Consider the following 15,513-nt stretch of genomic DNA (forward strand, 5'->3'; position numbering starts at 1 on the left):
CACAGGAGGATCCCCTGAGAATCCTACTCAAAACCTGTGTTCCCAGGGCTGGCGAGATGAGTCACAGGAAAAGTCACTTGTGGCCAAAAGATCTCCAGGCCCCACATGGTAAAAGAAGAGAGACAGCTCTTGACAATTGTTCTCTATCCTCAACACACGCTAAATAAATAAGCGTAATTCAATTTTTAAGATAAAATCCATGCTCCCTCAGTACTACCGTCCCCAGAGGCAGTGGTCATACGTTTTCAGTTCCTATCCATCCCCTCCTCCACCTCCCTCCCTCTACCAGCTCCCAGCTTCCCCTGCCAGGCTGGCTCTGCCCCTCTGTTTTGTATATCAGCATCCTGCCAGCCAGAATATACCACTCAGCAGAAGAGAAGCCAGCCAAAGGGCACTTTGCTCAACAAAAGCCCAGTCATTAGCTAAACAGCGAAACTAACCAAATATTGTTCCTGGAGTGTGTCCTGGTGAGCCTCAGCTTGTCCTGACACTCCACATGCAAAAGCTGGAAAAAGCTGGAATATATCCTGCATCAATTGCTGCCCCATTAAAAAAGAAAGAAAAAGAAAAGCAACTAAAACTTAGATCCCTCTTCTTCCCAAATCCTTCTCTCTGTTCTCAGCGTGTGACGTGCAGAGGTCTATTTAAGAGTTATTGCTAAGAATGGGACAGGGTTACTCCTTTGCTGATTTTCCAGACTCGAGCCTGTATTTGTTTCTCTGATCTCTTGGTGCTCAGTGCAGTGATAGGAGCGTACTCCAGATTAGCCCACCAATTTCTGCTAGTCCTACAGCCGGGGTTACAGATGTGTACCCCTGTGTCAGGGTTTTATGGCGGTTCCTGGGCTTGAACTCAGGTCCTTATGCCTGTAAGGCAAGGACTTTCACCTGCTGACCCCTCTCCTTACCCCCAAATTATTTTGAATTTTATTGAATTGCAATTACTTTCTATTTAAATGGCCACATAAGATAGTGTTTGGAGTGGTGGCTCACCTGTGGCTTAGTTCCGCCTCTGACAAGGAGCTGCTGAGTAGGTGGAGGTTATTTTAATATTAGACATCACAACAGACCTCTCTTTGTGGGGGGCAAGCCCCTTTTTGAGACAGGTCAGTGTAACAGCTCTGGCTGTCTGGAAACTCACTTTGTAGACCAGGCTGGCCCCGAGCTCACAGAGATCTGCCTGCCTCTGCCTCCTAAATGCTGGGATTAAAGGTGTGCATCACCATTGCCTGCCACGATAGATCTCATAATCAATCAAGTTCCCCTTTCTCCATTGGCTACAGAAAGTTCAGCCATACGCACGATGCACCTTCCCATTTATACCTTCGTGGGGATGGTTTTTATGCAGTGCTGGGGATTGAACCCTGGCCCTTTGCACATGCTAAATATGTTTTAGGACATCTCTAGGCCCCATGTAACCTTGGCTACATGTTGTCATACTCAGTCAATTTCTCTTTCCTACTTTCATCTTTCTGTTTAGTATTTAGGACATATATATATGCATATATATATACACATATGTGTATATATATACATATATGTGTGTGTATATATGTCTGTATGAGTATATGCCTTGTGTGTGGGTACCCGCAGATGTGTTGGATCTCCTAGAGATAGACTTGCAAGAGGTTGGTTGTGAGCCACCTGACATAGATGGTGGGAATCGAACCCAGGACCTCTGGAAAAGAAGGAAGTGCTCAAAATCCCTGAGCCATCTTCCTAGATCCTGTATTTGTTTTGAGACAAACTCTTGCTGTGTAGCCCAGGCTGACCTGAGACTCACCACGTAGCCTAGGCTAGCCTTGAATTTGTGTTAACCCTCATACCACTGCTTCCCAAGTGCTAGGATTGCAAGTATGCACCACCACACTTGGCTTGTTTTATTTTTTAAGTCTATAGTTCAATGATTTTTGGTAAATTTATAAAGTTGCTCAATAGTCAGCACAATTTAGCTTAAAATCACTTACATCACCCTGAAAACGTTTCCAATCAGTTGCCGTCGATCCCCACGGTCGACCACGGTCCACATTCTGTCTGTAAAATGACTTCTGGAAATTTCCACAGAAACAAAATCACATGATATGCATTTCCCTTTATGAAATCTTCTACATTTCTTAGCCAGGCATAGCAGTGCAGACCTTTAATCCCAGCTCTCAGGAGACAGAGGCAGGAGGATCTCTGTGAGTTCAAGGCCACCCTGGTCCAGTGACCAGGATGGCCAGCGCTTCATAATGAGACCCTGTCTCAAGAACAAACAGACAAATAAGCAAACAGAAATTAAAACATTTCTTCATTTATTGTGTTCGTGTGTGTGTGTGTGCACACGAGTGTGCCACAACACATTCAGATGGCTCACAACACAGGCCGAGGACAACTTGCAGGCTTCAGTTCTCTCATTCCGTCATGTTGGGCCCAGGGGTCAAATCAGATTGGCAGGGTTGGCAGCAAGTGCCTTCACCTGCTGAGCCGTCTCACAGACACCTCTCTTGATTAAGTATCTTTTTCTTTCCTTGAGGAGTGAAACACAGGGTCTGTCGCCTGCTAGCCTCTGCGTACTGAACTATGCATAAATCCCAAGCCCATAACATGTTTGTTTACATCCCATTTCTCCCACTGAGTGTGTTCCTCAGGTTCCTCCGTAGTCATCATTTGCCCATCGCCTGTTCCTTTTATTGCTGAAAAGTTCGGTGTGCTATGGATGTGCTACATTTTATTCAGCAATTCACCGAATCATAAACATTTGGGTTGCTTCAACTTTGTGCCATTACGGCTGCCTCTGCTGTGAGCTTCAACATATCAGTCCTGCTATAGGCATACGCTTTGATTTCTCTGGAGCGAATACCTGTAAGGGACACTGCAGGGTCACATGGTAAAATTGTATTAAAAATCTGACAAGTTCCTATTCAAGGTGCTGTAGCACTTTCCGCTCCCATAAACTACACGTATGAGGAAGGTTCTAGTGTCTCCGCGCTCTCATCAATGCTTGCTATTGCCTGTCTTATTGATCAGACCCATCCTTGTAGGCGAAAAGTGATATCTCACTGTGGTTTTGATTCACATCCCCCTTCTCTTTTACTGTGCCGGAGGTTACATCCAGAGCTTGTGTGTACAAGGCAACCATTCTATTGAGCAAAAGACCCCAATCCCTTTGCTTTGCATTTGCCTAATGACTAGTAATGATGTTAATCATCTTTTTTTTTTCTTTTAGACAAGGTATCACTGTGTGGCTCTGACTGGCCTGGAATTTACTCTGTAGACCAGGTTGACCTCAACTCATAGAGATCTGCCTGCCTCTGCCTCCCTAGTGCTGAGACTAAAGAGTGAGCCACTACACACACCCAGCGGATGGTGTTTCGCTTCAGTTTTTTTTTTAATTTAAAAAAGTCTTTAGACTTTTTAAAGTCTATTTTTCTTTTCTTATTGTGCCTTTGTCATCAGACCTAGGAGCTCTTTGCCGAATCAAAGTCCTGAAAACTTGATCCTGTGTTTCCTTAGGATTCTGTGGTTTCTGTTCTTGTGCTGCTGTCAGATTCGCTGGGGTTATTTTGGTGCAATTCTAAATTCACATTTTGCATGTGAGTATCCAGTTCTCTGAAAGCCATTTGTTAAAAAAGACCGTCCTTTCCACACCAAATCGCCTTGGCACCTTTGTAAAAAATCAATTGGCCATAAATATAAGGGTTTCTTCCTAGACTCTGGATTCTGTCCCATTGATTTGCGAGCTTGCTTAGTCCCACACGCTCCTGATTACTGTCCTTGTATTCTTTTTTTTTTCCCTGTGTCTTCCATACACTTATCTTTAATTTTATTTAACTGGGAAAATATATCATTCCCAAATTGATATTAGCCTTTGGCAAAAATGTAATTGAGGCTTCCTAAAATCAAACCATCAAGGCCTCTCTTGTGAACATCATTGCAAAACCATTAAAGGGACGACAACCATATTCTTATTCAAACAAACCCCAAAGGGGATCAAGAAAGGAACAGACATCTACCCTTGCCACAATAATCGGATTTACTGATTCTCAGGGAGCAGGGAAGACACACTGCTAATTAGGAGGCAGTTAAGGAATTATTTCCCTTCTCACTGTAGCTTTAGAATGTACTAGGCTGAAGAAGCAATGTCTGACTTTGAGCTGCGAGTATGAAAGTATTTTATTTAGCAGGCTCAGTAAGAATAACAAGCATCGAAAAGAAAGCCCTGTATGGTGAGCTCCGCGCCCACTCAAAGCTTAGGAGGTGGAACGGCACCGGCGCCCGTCCCCTACTACAAACACCTTTAAGAAGTGGTTCCAATCCCAGCATTGCCCATCTCTGAACGCATCCTGCGGATGGAACGTGACCGTGAGAGCTGACTGGGAAAACGGAAGGGCCCCAGGGAGGTAGTGCTCACCTTGACAAGGGAGGAAGGAATTTTTCTGTTCCGCTGTTGTTTGAAACAAGGTCTTGCTCTATAGAAACCCTGGCTTAGAATTTCCACTATAGCCCATGATGGCTTCAAAATCGTGGCAATCCTCCTGCCTCGGGCTCTCAAGTGCTAAGATTACAAGTCTGAGCTACATGAGCTAGGGAAGAGTTTTCTGAAAATGAAAAACTCTTGTGTTGCGGGGGTGGGGAGGATTGAAGGACTGTAGAGGAGAGAGTGGAAGAAGGGTAATATGGATCAGCAGGTAAAGGTGCTTTCCCGCCAACCCTGATGACCTAACGTTCGATCCCTAGACCCCACGACGTAGGAGGAGCGTCTGTGCGGTGGAAAGTGAGGCACCTCTAGGCCAGATGCCACCCCCATAAGTCACCCTCTGGCTTCCACAAGCACACCTAGGCTCATACCTCTGCCCATTTAAGTAAATAAGTAAATTTAATTTTTAAAAGTCTTTAAAATAAAAAGAAGACAAGAGAGTAGAGATAGCTTCTCCTCCAGTCCCTCTCATGGGTTAAAACAGAGTTTTGTTATACTGTCCAGGCTGGCCTCCAACTTGTGGCGATTCTCCTGTCTTAGCTCCCAAGTGCTGGCATTACACGTGTGTGTCACCATAGCCATGAGAGTCTTTTCTTCCTGGTCTTTGAGATATTCTAGTTCTTACCTCAATGTCATATTCTGTCTAGATTGTGAGTTATCTTTTAAGTCACTTTATTCAGGTCTGGGGCGTGGCTCAGTTGGTAAAGCTCTTGCGTAGCCTGCAGGAAGCCCCAGGTTCAATCCTCAGGATCACGTGAACCTGGTGCGGTAGTGCGTGCCTGTCATTTCTGCACGCTCAAGGTGGAGGTGGGAAGGTCAAGAGTTCAGGAGTTCACAAGGCTAGCCTGAGTTACGTGAGACCCTTTCCAAAATCAGTCAATTGATTAACAGAAGAAAAGACGCACGGCTCTTCTTTGAAGTGAGTCACACGATAGACCATGATCAGGAGGTGGTCTTGGGGGATAAAGGAGGTGAGGGGGTAGGGAGCTGGGGCTCAGGGACGGGAATAGTGTTTTCTGGAGATGGGACAGATTCACGTTCCAGGTGCTGACCGACAACAAGGGTGACTCCTCCTGCAGAGCTCGAGCCAGAACCTGATGGAATAGAAACGAACGTTAGACTGGATCGTCTTCGTGATGAGAACACTATCAAGAAGACATGGCTGTCTAGTTTTAAATAAAAAGTTCCCATGTTCGGTAGCATGCCTGATGAGATGCCTAGCCTTCCTTCTGTGTGCGGTTCTCAACCAGTGAGTCTCAAACCATCAAAAAACACGTATTTCCAGTAGTCTTAGGAACCCCCAACCATGAATTTATTTATTTATTTATTTATGTATTTATTTATTTATTTTGATTTTTTTGAGACAGGGTTTCTCTGTAGTTTTTGGTGCCTGTCCTGGAACTAACTCTTGTAGACCAGGCTGGCCTCGAACACACAGAGATCCGCCTGCCTCTGCCTCCCGCGTGCTGGGATTAAAGGCGTGCGCCACCACCGCCCGGCCCATGAATTTATTTTTATTGCCAGTCCATAATTCTAATTTTGCTAACAAATGGTGTCTTAGTTCCTAAGACCATCTGAAATATGTGTGTTCTGTCGGTTGCAACCCACAGGTTGAGAACCACTGTTCTAGGTGGTGCGCATTGGCTTGGAATGTTCACAATTTATGAGGGAGGCAGCAAAGGTATCACCCACATTCTACATTGCTACCGTTTTATATAAAAATCAACTGATAAAGATCTCAAAGGAAGGCTTCTGCTTCCCTGTTTAAGTTAGATGAAAATCTCCTACTTCAGGGATAAGTACACTATATGAGCTTTTATTTCTTTGTGTGTTTATATGGGTGTGTGGTGTGTATGTGTGCTACTTCACACACACGGAGGTCAGAGGACACCTTTCAGGACACCTTTCTTTCAGGGGCCAGTTCTCTCACACTGAGATCACCAGAGTCGCTTTTACCTTACGAACCATCTCAGCGGCGCCTACATGAAATTTTGAAGTGTAATTTATAACAAATATATTCCAAACACCTTTTGGGCAGGGATCCCCTCTCTTGATGTTGGTCAGCCCCTGGAACGTGAAGTTGCCCCATCTCCAGGAAATACTGCCTTCTTCCCTGAACCCTAGCAGCTCCCTGCCCCTCACCACATCACCTTTATTCTCCCCAAGACCATCTCCCGAGCCTGCCTTTCCACTCAGTTCCTTTGCTCATTTGCCGGAGACGGAGTCTCATCATGTAGCCAGGTTGGCTTCAAACTCATGATTGTCTTGCTTCGTTCCTGACGGCTGGGATTGCAGGTCTTTACCTGAATCCTTTCTGAAAGGAGATAGGAAGGGGGAGGGAGAAAGGCAGTAGGAAGAGAGAGAGAGAGAGAGAGAGAGAGAGAGAGAGAGAGAGAGAGAGACTCAATAAATCTTGGTTGAATGAAGGAATCGGGAGAGCCAGATGGCACAAGCCCGAAGCGAGCAGGGCTCTTCCGTGAGGCTGCAGAAATAATGATCGGGGAGTGGCGTGGTGTGGAGAGTGAGAAGGCCCTGCCTGGCCGGCCTCTGCTCTGTGATTGTGGACTCGCAGCCTCCCCTGGGACGGTTGCTGCTTCCTTGGTTAGGCAGGAACTGGAGGGAAGCTTGTCTGAAGGGGCCTGAGAGGTTAAGAGATAAGGGAAGGAAAAGCAGTCAGCCAGGCAAGGGGATGTGCCAAAGGAGGTTGGTGGGGGGTGAAAACCGGGCTTTCGGGGGAGAGTAGTTGGTTAGCCAGTATATGAGACGGGGTGAAATGGGCTTGTAAATGCTTCTCCAAACCGATGCTATTAGAAGCTTGATTATGCTAATTCTAAACCCATCAAATCGCTTCTACGCTCTAGAACCTAGGCTGTCTCTGATTAAGTGCTTTACAAACACGATTCCGTGTCCTGTTTCCAGTTCTGCAGTTTTATCCCCTTTCACAGAAGGGGAAAGTAAGGCTTGGGGGAAAGGAAGGAATTGCTCTGCGGAGTCATTCAGACCCAGGTCAGCATTTCTTGAATGTCAGGCTCCCCTTCAGTAGTCTGGTCTGTCCTCACTGAGTCTCTGGGTGCTGATGGCAGCAGAAGGAGAGCCTCGGAGAGCTTGGGGGCATCCAGCATAATGTACCTGTGTAGTTTCAAGAGGCCCCTCCTGGCTTCTGAACCCCTTCACTCGCACGGCCCGATCTTCCCTAGATTCCACTCCACCTCCCACAAAAAGACCAGGATCCCTAAAGATCAGAACTCCCAGGGCGATGCTCACTGTCTCATGGAGCAGCTGGTCAGCAAGAACTACTTGCCATAGCCATAGGGTGTGGCCCCTTGCGCACACTTCGGCTCTTCCAGCCTCCCAAGAAGCTAGGTTCTCTCCCTCTGTTTCTCTCCGTCTCTGTCTCTCTGTCTCTCTCCCTCTCCCTCTGTTGCTGGCACTTAATTCGCTAATTCATTCCTTCAAAAACAAAGCGAAATCAGTGCCACTTGGTTGCTTTAGCACAGATAGGAGAAGGCAGGAGGGCTCATTCAGAGCTGGGTTTTTGCCAGGCAGACGAAGATGAAAAGGTGGAGAGGCAGAGGAGCTTGGATGATTGACAAGAGTGTCATTAAGAGTTAGGCTTTGGAGCCTAAATTGGACATGGAGGAGAATGGAGGAAGGGAAGAGAGGATGCATCAGGAGATGCAGGGGTCACCAGCAGGACAGTTTGAGGGGATGGCAAGGGGCAGCAGGGGATGAGGACAGGGCCCAGTGTGTACTGCGCAGGAAGGGGGTCTTGGAGCGGGCATGTAGCTCAGTTGGTGGAGTGCTTGCTTAGGGTGGATGAAGTTTTGAGTCTGAGCCCTAGAACGGCCCAGACTGGTCATGGTGGTACTGGCTATGTAGAGAGTTTGGGGACAGCATCAAACCCCGAAAAAAATGAAGGCGGGGGGGCGGGGAGATTTTCACATGACTTATAAGAGATGAACATTGTGATGACTAGGTCTAAGAATTGGTCTATCTAATGGACATGGAAGTGACTCAACGTGGCAGCAGGAAGCCGCCAAGGCTGCTGGGAAGTCGACCAGGCTGAATGAACATGGAGGCACAGCCCCTGGACTTTGCAAATTCCAGGCAGTTATTATAGGAACTGGGGAACCCATATAATGCCAGATGCAGCAGTGGTAAGACGAGAAGTAGAGACAGGAGAATCCCCGAAAGCTTATAAGGCAGCTAGTCTGGCACACAGAGTGGTGGACAACAAGGGACACCGCCTGGAAGGCAAGGGCAGACGCTCCCCTAATTTCCACGCTCCCCTGCATTCCCCTCCATACCTGTAACATACACACATTATACACACGCAGAGTGGTTGAGAAGAGGAAATTAGTGGAGTCCCAAACCTGAACTGCAGTGGGCCCAGAAGCAAGCAAGAGATGAAGGATGAAGGAATTGACTGGGAAGGGGAGCAGAGAAGTGCCCAAGTCTCCCCCACCCTGGAGGGGGTGTGAACTCAAGGGAGGGAAGTTTCCTTCAGGGCTGGAGAGGCTTGAGCATCACAGGGAACAGGGTATAGCAAGGAGGATGCAGTGGATGGGGAAAGGGGAGAACAAAGCCCCCTTGAAATCGTAGGGATGAACAGGAAGGAGCAGTTGTGGGTGGCTTCACTTGGTGATAAGGACACTAGGGAATCCTGCTAGGGTGAGGTCAGCAGCAGCTTGTTCCATTGAGAAATTAGCTCCTGGATCGTGCCCCCACCACAGTGACTCACTGGCAAGGAAGAAAGACATTAGCCAGGCTTTGTGTTCTGGGGCCCCAGCCTTTCTCTCCCGTCAGTACCTGGGAAAGGAAGCTGGCAATCTGGTAGGTCTGCCCTCTGAGCTCTTTCTGACATCTGAGAGAGGGCAGCAACACTGTGATCCGGGGGGAGCTGGCAGTACAGATGCAGGAGGTAGGTAAACAGGGTTGTCTACCCCCAGCCCCAGGAAAGCGCCTGTGGGTGACCCAAAATGCCAAGGCTGCAGCCCTGTGAAGGCTCTATAGGAGGAGCTGCCTTGAAGAGCCTGGAATGAACAGGGTATGGTGTTGGGTAAGTGAGGCCTTGGAGATTGAGAGGGAGGGGTGAATAGTGTGTGAGGGTGAATAGTGGATACCCCATTACGATGGGGTTACTGTTTATATATATATTTTAAATCTCTTCCTGCATGGCTCAGGAGCACAGATTCATCAACTCTGGGGCTGCACCCTCCCCCCGGAATTCTTGAACTTTTGGCAAGGAGAAGGTAAGACAGCTGTGAGAGACAACAGAAACTCCTGCTGATCTGGCGGGGGGGGGGTACTCAGGCTGAATATAATTTGATTTCAACCAACTAAGAGATGTACTGACGTCATGAATTTGAGGACCATCCAGGGGGCCCAGGCTCTGGACAAAGGGTGACTAGGGAGTGGGAACTGACATCTGGTGCTCCCCCACCCTGCACCCTGGGGCTGGAACACAACAGACACAGAGCTACCACGAGACCTCGCGCGGCCTTCAATATGAGCACAAGGACATGCCTCCCCTCCAGGTCTAGGAGCAGGGCAGCAGGGCAGGTCCACATGGACCCTGTGCTCAGAGTTTGGCATCTGGTGTGAGTCCTGGCTTCCTTTCTTTATAAGCTATCTAGGTCTGGCCACTTGAGATTTTTTTATTCTCTCTCTCTCTCTCTCTCTCTCTCTCTCTCTCTCTTTCTCTCTCTCTCTCTCATCATGTAGCCTCAGGACCCGAGTCTCTGATTTTATTCCTGGAAGTGTATCCAGGTCCTATACATGCTGAGGTCAGAACATGGGGGTTCCAGAAATCTTCTGCCCTGCCTTCATATATACCATACCAATTGGGGAGCAACAGATGGATGAGAAATAGGATAGAGAGCAATAGTTTGAGGTTTTGCAATACCTGCGGTGGCCCCAGAATGTATCTGAGTGACTGATAGCATAAACCTAGCTGGCTTAGCAGTGAGTGGGTCTGCCATCTTTAGCCATGGGGTAGGGGAGGGCAGAGCTTCTGCACTGCGACCTTGTGAGTGTCACACTCACTAAGCCGGGCAGACGTGCAGGGCCACCAGACAGGCCTCACACCGGCACTCTAGGTGGTAAGCTGAAAAGACACAAGACAGGAGCCCCTCTTCCCGCAGATGCCGGGTCCAGGAAGACTGAGGTGTGGAGGTCTGAGCCCTGGAGAGGGAACTCTTCCTCCACCTGCTCTTCCACATCTGGTAGCTCCTTGTAAACAGAAAGGGGGGGGGGAAGTATCTTCACTTTTCAAATATTGTATACCAGGCACCTGCTGAGTGTCGGTCCCCTCGCTGGCCTCTGGAACAGGGCAGGGGATGAGGCAGGCTCCTCCAGCCCGCCCTTGCGGAATCTACAGCCTCAGCCGAGGGAAACACGAAACACGGACAGAGGGAGACTGTGGAGATAACTAACCCAGCCCAAGGCTTAGGTGTGACTTCCTGGAGAAAGCCAGGGTCCTTAGCACGTAGGACAATTCACTCCCGGAACAGCAAGTCTGGGGATGCGGGGATGAACACACAATGACGTGTAAGAGAGTTCAGGTCAAGTTTGGTTTTGTGTGGGCTAATGTCAAAGTCATAACCAATCAGTCAATCCTTCTCCATCCCCTCTGTCTCTGTCTGTCTGTCTGTCTGTCTGTCTCTCTCTCTCTCTCTCTCTCACACACACACACACACACACACACACAGACATACACACAGTTTACAGAACTGATGACCAATTAGGAAGGAAGAATTGTATTGTATTTCTGGACCAGTGACTGAGGTCCTTGCCTAAGGTGAATGGGGACAGACCTGAGATGGGAGAGATGGGGGTTCTATTTATCTGGGGGACAATTAAGATCTGCTGTGGAGAAGGCTCTTGGCATAAGGGTCTGGAGCTCACAAGAGGTCCAAGGGCTGGAAGGAGGCAGGAGGAGAGGCCTAATTCAGCGCCCTGGAAATGAAGAGATACAGCAAAGTGGTTGGAGAACCAGAGCCATGAAGGACAGTGGGAGCCAGGAAAGCCAAGGGAAAGAGCTGTTTCCACAAGTCAGCAAAAGCAGGCCGAAAATTACACGTTTTTAAGTTGGGGAACTAAACAGTCAAAGTTCTGAAAAACAGACAAAATATATTTAAAGATGCATAAAAACTGCAACAGCTCTCCCACAGCACAACAAAATTACCCGTGGGTGAAAAACCACTGCCTGAGGAGTGTTCATTTTTGATCTATTTGTCATCTGGGCCAAATTGCCCAGATTCACGGGAGCCAGGCCTATTGCCTTATCATACACCAGGGGGCGCACTCGCACTGCTTGTGAATACAGGTCCAAGACAAAAGCAGGCTGGGAATTAGGTGTTACCCTGAACTTGATCCCTCAACTCAGATCCCTAAACCTAGCAGGTAACTGCTGAGATAGCAGACTCTAGAAGCCTCAATAGTCCCCAAATCTTGTTTTTGTTTCTCATTTGATTCTAAACACATAGAAGAATCAGGGAATCCCCACAAAGGTTCTTACCTGACTCTGGTAGAGGAGAGCCTTTCATCTTCCCTTAATGGAGAAACCTCCCGGGGTGGGATTGGGCACACAAAAGGGCTGGTGTGGCCTTGGATAACTTGCTAAACGATAGTAGTAGAGCCTGGGCATTGAGGAGCCTGAAGGCTCTGGTGCCAAGGCTGGCTCTTGTTTGGAAATTGCCGAGTCCCCATAGGACCATGGGAAATATAAATCTTCAGGTAGGTTATTGGTTTAGTGCAGAGCAGTCCCCAGCATATGCTGGATACAGAGACACGCATTTGACTTTGACATGGTGATGTGAAATTCAGGTGAGATTGGGTAGGTTTGGTCTGGGACGGCTGTAGGTAGACAAGGAGTCTGAAATTCAGTGCCGAGGTTTATGCTAGACCTAGCTCTTGAGACCAGTCATCAAATTATACCTATTGGAATTAGTATAGAAATCAGGGTGTTGGTCAGCCTCTGCGTGGTGGGGCCGAGGTCAGGTCAGAGCAGTGGAAGAACAGTGTAGAGATAAAGACTTGCGTTTCTACAAAGCCAATCTTATCTTGAATTGCACAATTAGTAGAATTGGATCAGGCTATTGTACTAATGATCACAAAGGTGGGGAAGGGGTATTGATGACAGCATCTGTGTTAGGGTGTTTTCTGTTTGTTTGCTTCTTTTCCTATTCTGGTGGCCTAATCCCAAGTTTGCTATTGAAATCAACAGTTCCAGGGTTGGAGATATGGCTCCGCAGTTAAGAGCACTTAATGGAGCAGAGGACTTGGGTCTGGTTCCCAGCATCCACATTGGGTTGCTCATATCCTCCTATAACTGTGGTTCCAAGCGATCTGAAGCCCTCTCAGGCCTCTGCCAGCAACTGCGCTTATGCTGAGCATGCGAGCGCGCGCGCGCGCGCACACACACACACACACACACACACACACACTAAATAAATAAATAAATAAATAAATGTTTTCCCAAAAAATGAGAATCTCAGAAAATGTACAGACCTGGAATGAAAATAAACCAGCGACATTTTATTTAGGGACTCAGACTCAGGAAAGCATTGGGGTACGGTGGGTGTGAGGATGTAAGACATCTACCTTTGAGTTTAGTAGGTTTACTTGGGGGAGTCCATTTAGACCAAGGGTTCGGGCCTCTGTCAATATCAAGCCATGACCAGATAGAAGGAATATAGCCATTTAGGGTTAGAATCTCTAATTGGAGTCAATACACTATATGGTTGCAGACAAAAATTACTACTTGCTCTGGTTGTTAGGCAAATTTAGGGGTCTGGACTCAACCTTTGGTTCAAAGGTTGTTCTGGGCTGAGTATCAGATTTATATCTGTATTGGAGGTAGGGGATCCCCAAGAAGTATTAGGTTCATGTGAAGATTTGGGAGGGTCTGGACTTGGTGTCGGAGTTTGGGTCTATCCACGCTTTTTTACTGAGGTTTAAGCTCAATCTTGGCGTTGCAGTCGGTTTAGACTTGGGGTTGGGTTGCAGCCTCTTTGGGCCTACAGCTTCACTCCTCTACAAGCGAGAGTGCACGAGGGGAGGGGCGGCGCCGGGGACGCGCACGGCAGGGGCAGGGACGCGGGCGCGGGCGGGCGGGCGCGCGCGGCTGGAGCTGGCGCGGGAGCGGCGGGAGCGGTGGCGGCGGCGGCGGCAGAGGCGGCGGCTCCGGCTCCAGCTCCGGCTTCGGCTCGGGCTCTGGCGGCTGTGGCGGTGGCGGGAGCGGGCGACCGCGGTAGCGGCGGACTGGAAGAGGCGGCCTCAGCAGCTCGAGGGGGGACATGCAGACCGACGGCCCCCGGAGAGGCGGTGAGTGACCCCCCGAGCCCCCTTCGGGCCCCTCGGTGCGCGGCCCTTCCGCTCCGTCCCCGCCCTGCCCCCGCGTCCGTGGAGCGGAGCCGGGGGCGGGCCCGGGGGCGCCGGGAGGCTGGGCCGCGCCCCCACCTGCCGCGCCCGCGATCGCGGCCGAACCCCCGCCGCACCTGAGCCGCAGCCCGCGCCCCCCGTGCAAAGTTTCCCCGCGCCGGTGGGTGCCCGGTCTCCCTCCCGCCGCGGTCGCGCTCCGGGGGCGGCCTCCAGCCTCCCCCGCCGGCCCCGGGCGGGTCCAGGCCGCCTCCCCGTCCCACGGCGCCCCCTCCCCGTCGGCGGAAGAGCCGCAGCCGACGCCGGGTCTCGCGGGCGACCGGGCGCACGTGCGGCCCCGGGATGCGCGGGGAGCGAGTTGGGAGCCCCCCCTCTTTCCCTGGTTTCGGTGTGTAGCGCGCGGGCTGGGGAGGGACCGGGCGGGCGATCCCAACCCCCACCCCGAGCAGTGCCCCCGAGGCCCTGGAGCCACTCGTCCCGGGAGGACGGGTGCGCTCGGACCGGCTCCGAAAGTTCACTCAGTCGCCTCCCGACGTCCCGCCCGGTCCCGTCCCGTCCGGGCGTGCCCGGTCCCCAGTCTCTGCGCCCGCGTCTTCGTCTCGGCGCCTTTCTCAGTTTCCCTAGGTGTCTCTGTCTGCCTGTGTCGCCCACTGCCTCCAGATCTCATTCCCTGCGGTCCCAGCGTGTCCAGCTGTGGGTCACTCTTCCCTCCCAGTCTCCGTGTCCTCTCCCCGAGTATTGACTTCTTCTGCCCGGGTCTCCCTGTCCTCTCGCCCCAGGTCTCCGTGTTCACTCTCCGGGTCTCCGTGTTCCTTCTCACTGGGTCTCTGTGCCTCCATGTCTCTTAGCTCCTTCCTTGGGTGTCTCTCTGCTTGGTGTCTCTGTATCCCCTCTGTCAGGCCCCCTCCCCCACTTCTCTGGAATGCGGCCCCTCTGGTTCTTCTACCCCGTGAGGGGGAGGGGCTAGCCCTTCTCCCCATTTCACCCCCTCCCTCTGCAGGGCCCCTGAGTTGGAGCCGGCGGGGTGGGAGCCCTACCTGTCCCAAGCTGTGGAATGGGAGGGAGGACCACCCTAAGAGCAGCCAGGCAGGGGTTGTGGATGCTGGGTGACCAAGGGTTGTTGAGGAAGTCTCCACTTACGCTTCTGAAGGGACAAGAGTGGCATCCTGAGTGACCTGGTGCTGGCTCTGGCCTGAGAATCCAGGGCAGTGTTCTGTGGTGGGATGGCAGTTCCTGGATGCAATGCCCCGTGTGGGATCCTTTGGGAGGCCCCAGGAATCTGATAGGATCCAGAGGAGAGGTCTGACAGGAAATCTGAGCGAGTCTGTGTGGCTTCTTATTAACTCTTGCTTCAGGGAGTGTGAAAATCCCTGTTTTTACCGATTGTATGAATCTGCCTAGGGCTTCAACGACTCCTCAAGAACAACCCTTCATTCTCAGCCAGGGCTCAGGCCACACACCCCATAGGCCCCACCTTCCCACCTTCATTCTCATTCTCAGCTCACTCCCCCTCTCCCCCCTGCAAGGAGCCCCGGTGCAGAAACTTGCTGTGCTTGCACACTCAGAGCACACCTGTGCACCTGCACTCTCCTCCTCGGGCCTTCTTGTGCACATACTTCCCTTCCGTTCCAGTTCAGTTTCTTTGTGGTTTTGTTTTCCTTGAGTTACAGTGTT

At 50.4% G+C, this 15,513-nt stretch overlaps 1 protein-coding gene and 1 long non-coding RNA gene across 4 annotated transcripts in view; one reads left to right on the forward strand and one right to left on the reverse strand.

The window, feature by feature from the left end:
* Window positions 1–4,136: 4,136 nt before the first annotated feature.
* LOC125410790 (uncharacterized) lies at window positions 4,137–15,290 on the reverse strand. The gene is made up of 3 exons (XR_007235189.3): window positions 14,980–15,290; window positions 6,609–6,772; window positions 4,137–5,552 (listed from the first exon to the last, which is right to left on the reverse strand). It is a non-coding gene; the product is annotated as an uncharacterized LOC125410790 (long non-coding RNA).
* The window catches only part of Ptprf (protein tyrosine phosphatase receptor type F), an 84,025-nt gene continuing 82,126 nt past the window's right edge, over window positions 13,615–15,513 (forward strand). For 2 of the 3 annotated variants that reach the window (XM_085698792.2, XM_085698791.2), the window contains exon 1: window positions 13,616–13,785. The gene's annotated coding sequence lies outside the window, so the exon portion shown is untranslated. Of the gene's footprint in view, window positions 13,786–15,513 lie in introns of all 3 variants that reach the window. The other variant, XM_085698789.2, reaches the window with a different exon arrangement.

Source organism: Myodes glareolus, chromosome 3 (genome assembly GCF_982192425.1).
Source record: "Myodes glareolus chromosome 3, mMyoGla1.1, whole genome shotgun sequence".
NCBI classification, from domain to species: domain Eukaryota; kingdom Metazoa; phylum Chordata; class Mammalia; order Rodentia; family Cricetidae; genus Myodes; species Myodes glareolus.